The 7124-nt window shown below is 41.1% G+C and overlaps 1 protein-coding gene across 5 annotated transcripts in view; it reads right to left on the bottom strand.

Moving 5' to 3' along the window:
* The window catches only part of LOC103384244 (axin-2-like), a 19254-nt gene extending 16217 nt beyond the window's left edge, over nucleotides 1–3037 (bottom strand). Inside the window, exon 1 of one of the 5 annotated variants that reach the window (XM_008317683.3) lies at nucleotides 840–3037. The gene's annotated coding sequence lies outside the window, so the exon portion shown is untranslated. Of the gene's footprint in view, nucleotides 1–158; nucleotides 257–280; nucleotides 783–839 lie in introns of those variants that run through there. The other 4 variants (XM_008317684.3, XM_017035380.2, XM_017035379.2 and 1 more) reach the window with 4 other exon arrangements.
* Between the last annotated feature and the right edge of the window lie 4087 nt (nucleotides 3038–7124).

Here is a 7124-nt window from a genome sequence, read left to right as displayed (position 1 = left end):
CCCTTTCAAACACAGGCACCCGCCGCGGGTTCACACAGACAGGGAGGATATGAAAGAGCTTTTCTTTGGCTTCATTTATCTATTTATAATCTAAACCCAGAGATCAACTGCAGCCTACATTCTCAACCTGCACTGACGTGTCATATGAAAAATCATACCTACGACAAACCATCATTTCTTCAGCCAAACCGGAGTCTTTCACAACTGCGGCTGCAGACACGTGTTTTCCGAACAAGTCCATCTCTCTAAACAGCTCCAATTAATGCACTGCCAGTCCTACCTTCAGCCGCCGTCCCGCTGCATCTGCACACTTTTCAACTCGCTGATGTGCAGACGAGAGTTTGGAGAAAATGCATCCGTTCATCGGCATCTCAGTGACCTCAGACACTGGGCTAAAGAGCCCCGCGGGAGAAGACGGGCTCGCCGCTCATGCGTAAAAGCAGGCGATCAATCGCCGTAATATTTGCCGGTCAGGGCGATTACAGCCGTTCTTCCAATCATAGCCCCGACAACGTGTGTGAACTACCAACGAGCGCAGCCGAAGATAACAGGCCGATATATACTGTACATGTGGAACACGTTAAACATCTACCTCAGCCATGGAGCGTCAGCAAGAAACAGCAGCGCCGTCGCCAAAAGTGAAGCGGCACAAACTGATCGTGAACCATAAGATAAAACACATTTAAAACATTTATATCTATCTATCTATCTATCTATCTATCTATCTATCTATCTATCTATCTATCTATCTATCTATGTTACGCAGAGTGCAGACAGTGTAACTCTCTTTGACCGTCTCTAAGTAAAACTGCAGCATGGTCGTGCGTAAAACCACATACCATTGCAGAGTATGATGTTCATCCAGACTTTAAATCCCGTTAAAAAGTGAATTACTCCATTTTGAGTTGAATCGATCACAGTGCAAAACTCTCTTCACAGTAATCCAGCACTGGGAGAATATGAATTACATGTAGGGCGGCGTTCACGAGCGTGCGACCTGCTACATGTGTCCAAACGCAGCGCTGATGTTGAACGCACCCTGTCCCATTCAACAACTGACCTCAGAGTAGGAAGGCTCAGTGACTATGTAGATCACAAGGGGTGTCAAACGTGCAGGAGGAGGTGGGAGGGGAGAGGGGAGAGGGGAGGAGGTAGGGAGTGGGACAGGGGCTATAGAGGACGCAACACCACAGCCACCTCCAACAGAGTTCTATTTTTTTTTTATCCCACATATAAAAAACACCGTTACACCTCCACTTCGTCTCTTTCTACTGTCAACCACACAGCTAGTAATTACAGAGGTTGGACAAACGTTAACAATGTGAACCCAATCTAAATTATACAAATAAACTACTGCTTTAACTCGAATCACGTTTCCCTTTCATTTGGAACAGATACAAAAGATCTGAGTTTATGCCAGATGTAATTCTACAATAAGATCTACACGTATTAACTAAAAAAGAGATCCGTTTAAGGGAACAAAAGCAACAACTAACTGAATGTGACACATCCTCCTCTGCCGTTTTTAGTGATTCTAATGACAAGGAGACAGATTTAACACAAGGTTAACAACAGGTCCTTATGAGCAAGGAGACAAGGAGACGTATGCACGTAGGCTGATGGTGTTTCAAAGGGTGGTACCTGCACTAGAAACAGAGACAGGTTTGGTAAAATTAGTGAATAAGCTAGTCCGGACAAGATATATTATGTATTAGAAAAAAAGCCCTGAAGAAGTAACACAGCAGAGAGACAGGTGTCTCAAACTGTAAAGGACAACTAGTCTTGACAAGACTGGTTTGTATTCCAGTAAACATACCTCAAACCCCACTGTCAGTGAGCCAGTGTTTTTGTCAAAGTGTACAGTGGGCCCCGACAAGACTGGTACCAAAACAAACAGGGTTGAAAGAAGAGAAAAGGTTGACGAGAAAGATTTAATTCTATTCCCACCTCCATTCAAAAGAAGCACGCACACACGCGCGATTTCTATCTTGTCAAATCAGACACATATCTAACAAACTCTGGTCAGATCACAAGAAGTAGCAAGAACTCTGTGTTGGGAAGTTTAAAACATATTTTATTCCGCCAACAACGAAAAATCCCAGGCGAGCCATGTGTGGGTCACAATCCAGCGTTTGGACGAAAACTCCCGATGAGCGCACCTGGTCTTTTAAAGAGTCAGTCAGTATTTACTGCTAGAAAAGGTCCTAAAGCTGGTTTGACGTGAACAACCGTCTACGTGTATACTCTCACATCTACACACAGGGATACATAAGCTTCTTATCTGTCTCACTGTTATTCCTCGCCCACAAACAAGGAACAGTGCCCGCATTTCTCAACTTCAAAGGGCAGCAGCAGCACATCAAAGCGGCCGCGAGAGTGGGCCTGTGGAGCGGCTTTGCCACGACTTACCATTCGTGTAGCCCACTGTAGACTCCTCACTGATTATACAAAAAAAATTAAAAAAAACAAAAACAAAAACAACAACACGAGATAAAGTGTATAAAGTCACAGCAAAGTAGTCCCCATGAATCAACAACAGGCTGCGCTGTAGCCGCACCGGCGTTTCCCCCCTCGCGTACACACTGGTCCTGTCTGAGCGGACGAAATAAAAGGCACACAAAATAAAATAATAATTTTAAAAATACGTCTTTGTCTTCGCCTTTTCCTGCCAATGTTGTGTTTTAAAGAGCCATGGCAGTCGGATAGAAATCCTTCAGGCTGTTCTTTCAACAGACCCGGGCTGAGCAGGGTTTAACTGTTCGCACTTCAAAGCAAGGAACCGCTGCTCAGGTCCTGGAAGATACAACAAAATACAGCGCGTCGTCCGCGCACCAACCAAAGCAAAAACACAATACACAAAAGCACGCTGGAGACAAAAAAGGACAATCGAGCTACAAGCCAATTAATGCATTTTTATCAGACCATCCTCCGTGTGTAATACGCGTGCAAATGTGGCGAATGAACTTTTTTAGGCGCAGAAAAGATCTGCATCTGGAGCAGGACCTTATCAAAGACAGGCTGAACAGAGCCAACTCCCCGAGGCTTTGGAGCGTCAGAAGTAAGTGATCCGCCGCGCCAATAGCGTTTCACTTACAGTATGTGTGTTGTGTTACTATACAAAGTTTCAACAGACACAACACAAAGCAAACAAAAGCCCTGGGCTGCCATTGTTGCCGATAGCCTTTCCGAGTGACAAGACCAGTCCAGTCCTGGCACCAAAATGAAAGCACTGATGGCCCCCTTAAATAAACCCTCAGTGAAGGCTATTTAAAAATTGTGAGGGAGGGATCAAAATGTTTTTTATTAACACAAATGGACTAATTAAAAAAACACAATGGTCCCTGAAACTTTACACTGTTCCAAAGTAAACAGTAAGTGTTGATTAGATACAACAGACCATGGTGTTACCCTAATCTGGGTGAAAGATTGGAAAAAAACGTTTAAATATAATAAATTGAGATCATTCTAAAAGTCACCCTATAAAATATTGTCAAATATTAATAAAAGCCAAAATAAAGCAGTAATAGCACACAAATACATATATATAATGTACACAACAAGGAACGATGGGAATCTATTTGAATTTCACATTACCACAGGTATTCTTAAATTGTATTTATGAAATTTACAAATGCTATTTTGTTTGAAAACAAAAATCTTACTTTATACGTTTGTGAATTGAAAAAGAAAATTATGGTTCTCAATCCAACGTTCATGGCAACTCACATCGCCTCATAAAAAAACAATGAATGAGACTGAAAGACCGTTTTAAATAGCTACAGGTAAGGTAAAAAATAAGTTGTGATTCTTTTTTGTCCTGACACCAATGACAAATAAAAGCTAGCGCTAAATGTTTACATTAACACCAGATCAGGGTCTGGGTGGAGGAAACCACACAATTGTTTATGTATAAATAAACCTCCTTCAAGTAGCAGCTCGTTTATAAATAGAAACAATGTCTGGTGTTGATTGTAGTACTTTTACTTTTTTAAAATTCCTTTTTGACAATCCTGTATCGTAACAGTCAAATACTTGAAATTGGTCACAGGCTTTTAGCCACAAAGATTCCAGGCTAACACACTTGCCAGTCCCACATTGAGAGAAAATAGCACAGCATGACATTTTGATTGAAAATGGACACAGAGCAAAGGCAGGCGCTGTTCTCTGGTCTTTTAATTCACATGACTTCTCTAATGTCATTGTGACAGAATCTAAAAGAGTGGGTAGGACGGCTGATCTAATCTCATGCTACTTCAAAGAATATATTGTCTCTTTGATGTTGGAAATCAACTTTAAAGTGGAATATAATTATATCAGTCAGAGGATTCAAATTCACAAAACTCTCATGATGGCGGTACAGGGCCAGGGAACTAATGACATCTAACTTTGTCAAATCCCCTGGGGGTGATTATATTCATGTGGAGCTGTACATGGAATAAGCTCATTTTTATCTGCCTGTGGATTGGGAGCGACCCTGGGGTCAACACCTTAGGCTCTTTTTCCAGATAGCTCAAATAAAAGTTCAAGGACAATGCAAACATTTTTTTAGTTTTGAAAATAACACACACACACACACACACACACACACACACATATATATATATATAAATAAGTAAAAGAAAAATAAAGTATAAGTAAAAGAACGAGTAAAGCCTTTCAAGCTGAGTCTTTCTGTTTGAAAGAGTTTTTATTTTTGAGAATTTTGCATGTTGTATATGTTATTGTGTTATTGCTTCTATACATTTACAAGATTTCCATTCAGGTTTGTTAAAAAATAGAGGGTTAATTAAACATGGCACACAAATGCTAGGTCAGAGCAGGATCTGGACAAATATGCGACCCCCACATTCTACCTTGCTACCAGCAAACAGACATGTGCATGAAAAAAATCCTATTTCATACCTGCATAGAGTAGGAAATGTGAAGTTAATGCATACATACAAACCCTTGTGCAGCAGTCATCTTTTAGCACCATACAGCTTGCTTACAAATCAGCAACAAATCACTTTTGTTTGTCTTCACACACCAAAGGAATCCAGCTGATTACACACTGACATCCTGCCAACCACTTCCTGTATGCCCTGAGCCAGTCTGATGATTGAGTCCAGCATATTTTCAACAGTCTCTACTCCACATGTTCACTGTACGGTGCCACAAAGCCATGTTGACAACAGAAAGCACACCTTCTCCATCTACTGTGTGTGTGTATGTCTTTGTGTGTTAGTGTAAGTGTGAAAGGATGAGTTGAAGCCAGTTTGTACTAAAAGCCTCTGGAAAACAAACATCACTGCCACCAGTCCAAACAGTCCTGTGCCCAAAATGCACAAATACTTCCCACACTTTGTGTTAGGGCTATGCCTGCTATCTTTTTGAGGTAATACAGAATCTGAATGCTACAAAATGGATTGTTTACAATCATTAAAGTAAGACAGCACTTACCACAACAAAAGGATTAAAGAGATCTCACAGATCGTTTAAGGTAAGCTGGAAGGAAGATCATACTTGACTAACGTTAGCTAAAACAGTCCTGGTACAGACACCAGAGCTAACATTAGCTACAACAGTGCTGGTACGGACATCAGAGCTAACGTTAGCTAAACGTTAGCTACAAAGCTAACGTTAGCTACAAAAGTCCTGCGATTACATGAAAATCCACCCCTAAATGTCAGGGAAAAGACCATGTACCTGCATGATTAATAAAATAAGCTATAATTATGACTTTCCTCACAAACAGAACACACGTGAAGGACATCGTATTTAAAATTAGCCCCCAAGATTTAGAATGCCAATTGAAAGTAACAAACCTAAATCTATTAAGTTTATTATTGTCTAAAGCTCAAGACATCACCAAACAGATGTAGTTATAGTTAAAATAACATTGCCTTTTCTCACCCAAATATTACACCAGGAAACCAAATAATTTGTTTGAGAAGTGTCATTGGCTCCTGAACCCCCAGGACCACACCTGTTGACCCTTGAATGCCCACTCTGGTGCTTAGCACTGACAAAGGAGTGAGAGGGTGCTGTAAAGTAGCCCCCAGAAGCCCCTATTTGATGTCGACCCTGGCCTGACCCCTTTGTTGGGGCCCTAACTATTTCACAGGAAGATTCCAACGCTTTAAAAAGCACAATACAGGACGAGAGTGCTGCCACTGACTCGCTATGAAGCCCCAATAAAACGGGGTGACCTGGAGGCTAATTGAGAGCTCGTGGTGAGGTAGAAAAGAAAGGCATGTGGTGTATCAGCGGCCGAGTGGAAATGAAGCCCCTCTTTAATTAGAGTCTACGCTGAAAGATGGGGGGGCTTAGATTTCACTGTTGTCAATGGAGATGTCGCGTCAGGACACATCAGGAAAAATTCACATGGTCTCTGATTATGACCTTAGGAAGAAAAACTGACGCAGATGAAGAATCAAAAGAATCAAGAATCTTTAATTGTCGCATGACATTGCAGACAATGACAGAGAAATGAAGGTGCGATAGAGACGGAAGTAAAGGCAAGTAAAAGTACAATAAATGAAATAGAAAATATAAAACAAAATAAAATAAAACTGGAATCAAGAAAACAATATAAACATAAATAATATCAGTATCAGCAGAAGGCCATATGATAAAGTATTTAAAAGAGTCCACATGCAAGACTGGATGACTGGAATATGGACAGAAAACTGTGGACTGAGTCAATGAAGTGGTTCTGCTTTGACATGAGTTGTACTGAGAAGAGATTAGTGTAAACTGTCTAGGTCTCTGCTCATATACAGATATATACACACAAGCAAATTTCTCCTCTGCATTTAATCATCCCAGGAGCAGGAGACACCCGAGGAGAGTGGAGCAGATTTTATGGTGCTTGTTAAAAAATGCACTACAGCCAAGAAGACGGGATTCAAACCCGTGATCCTCTAATAACCTTTTTTGTTTTTTTAAATAAAGCTTTTTGCCCACATCTCAAATGCACAACCTCCTTTCTTTCTTTCTTCCCTCCTTGCAGTCCCGTCCCCATGTTTTAACTATAAAATCTGCATCATTCCACGACCTTTGTTGTCTGTTTCCGTACTGAACAGTAAATTCCGTGCCTCCTCTTTTTTCCCCTCCGTCCCTTTCATCCACTCAAATCCTACACT

This window comes from Cynoglossus semilaevis, chromosome 9 (assembly GCF_000523025.1).
Source record: "Cynoglossus semilaevis isolate Cse_v1.0 chromosome 9, Cse_v1.0, whole genome shotgun sequence".
NCBI classification, from domain to species: domain Eukaryota; kingdom Metazoa; phylum Chordata; class Actinopteri; order Pleuronectiformes; family Cynoglossidae; genus Cynoglossus; species Cynoglossus semilaevis.
This window is presented reverse-complemented; position numbering and strand designations above follow the sequence as displayed.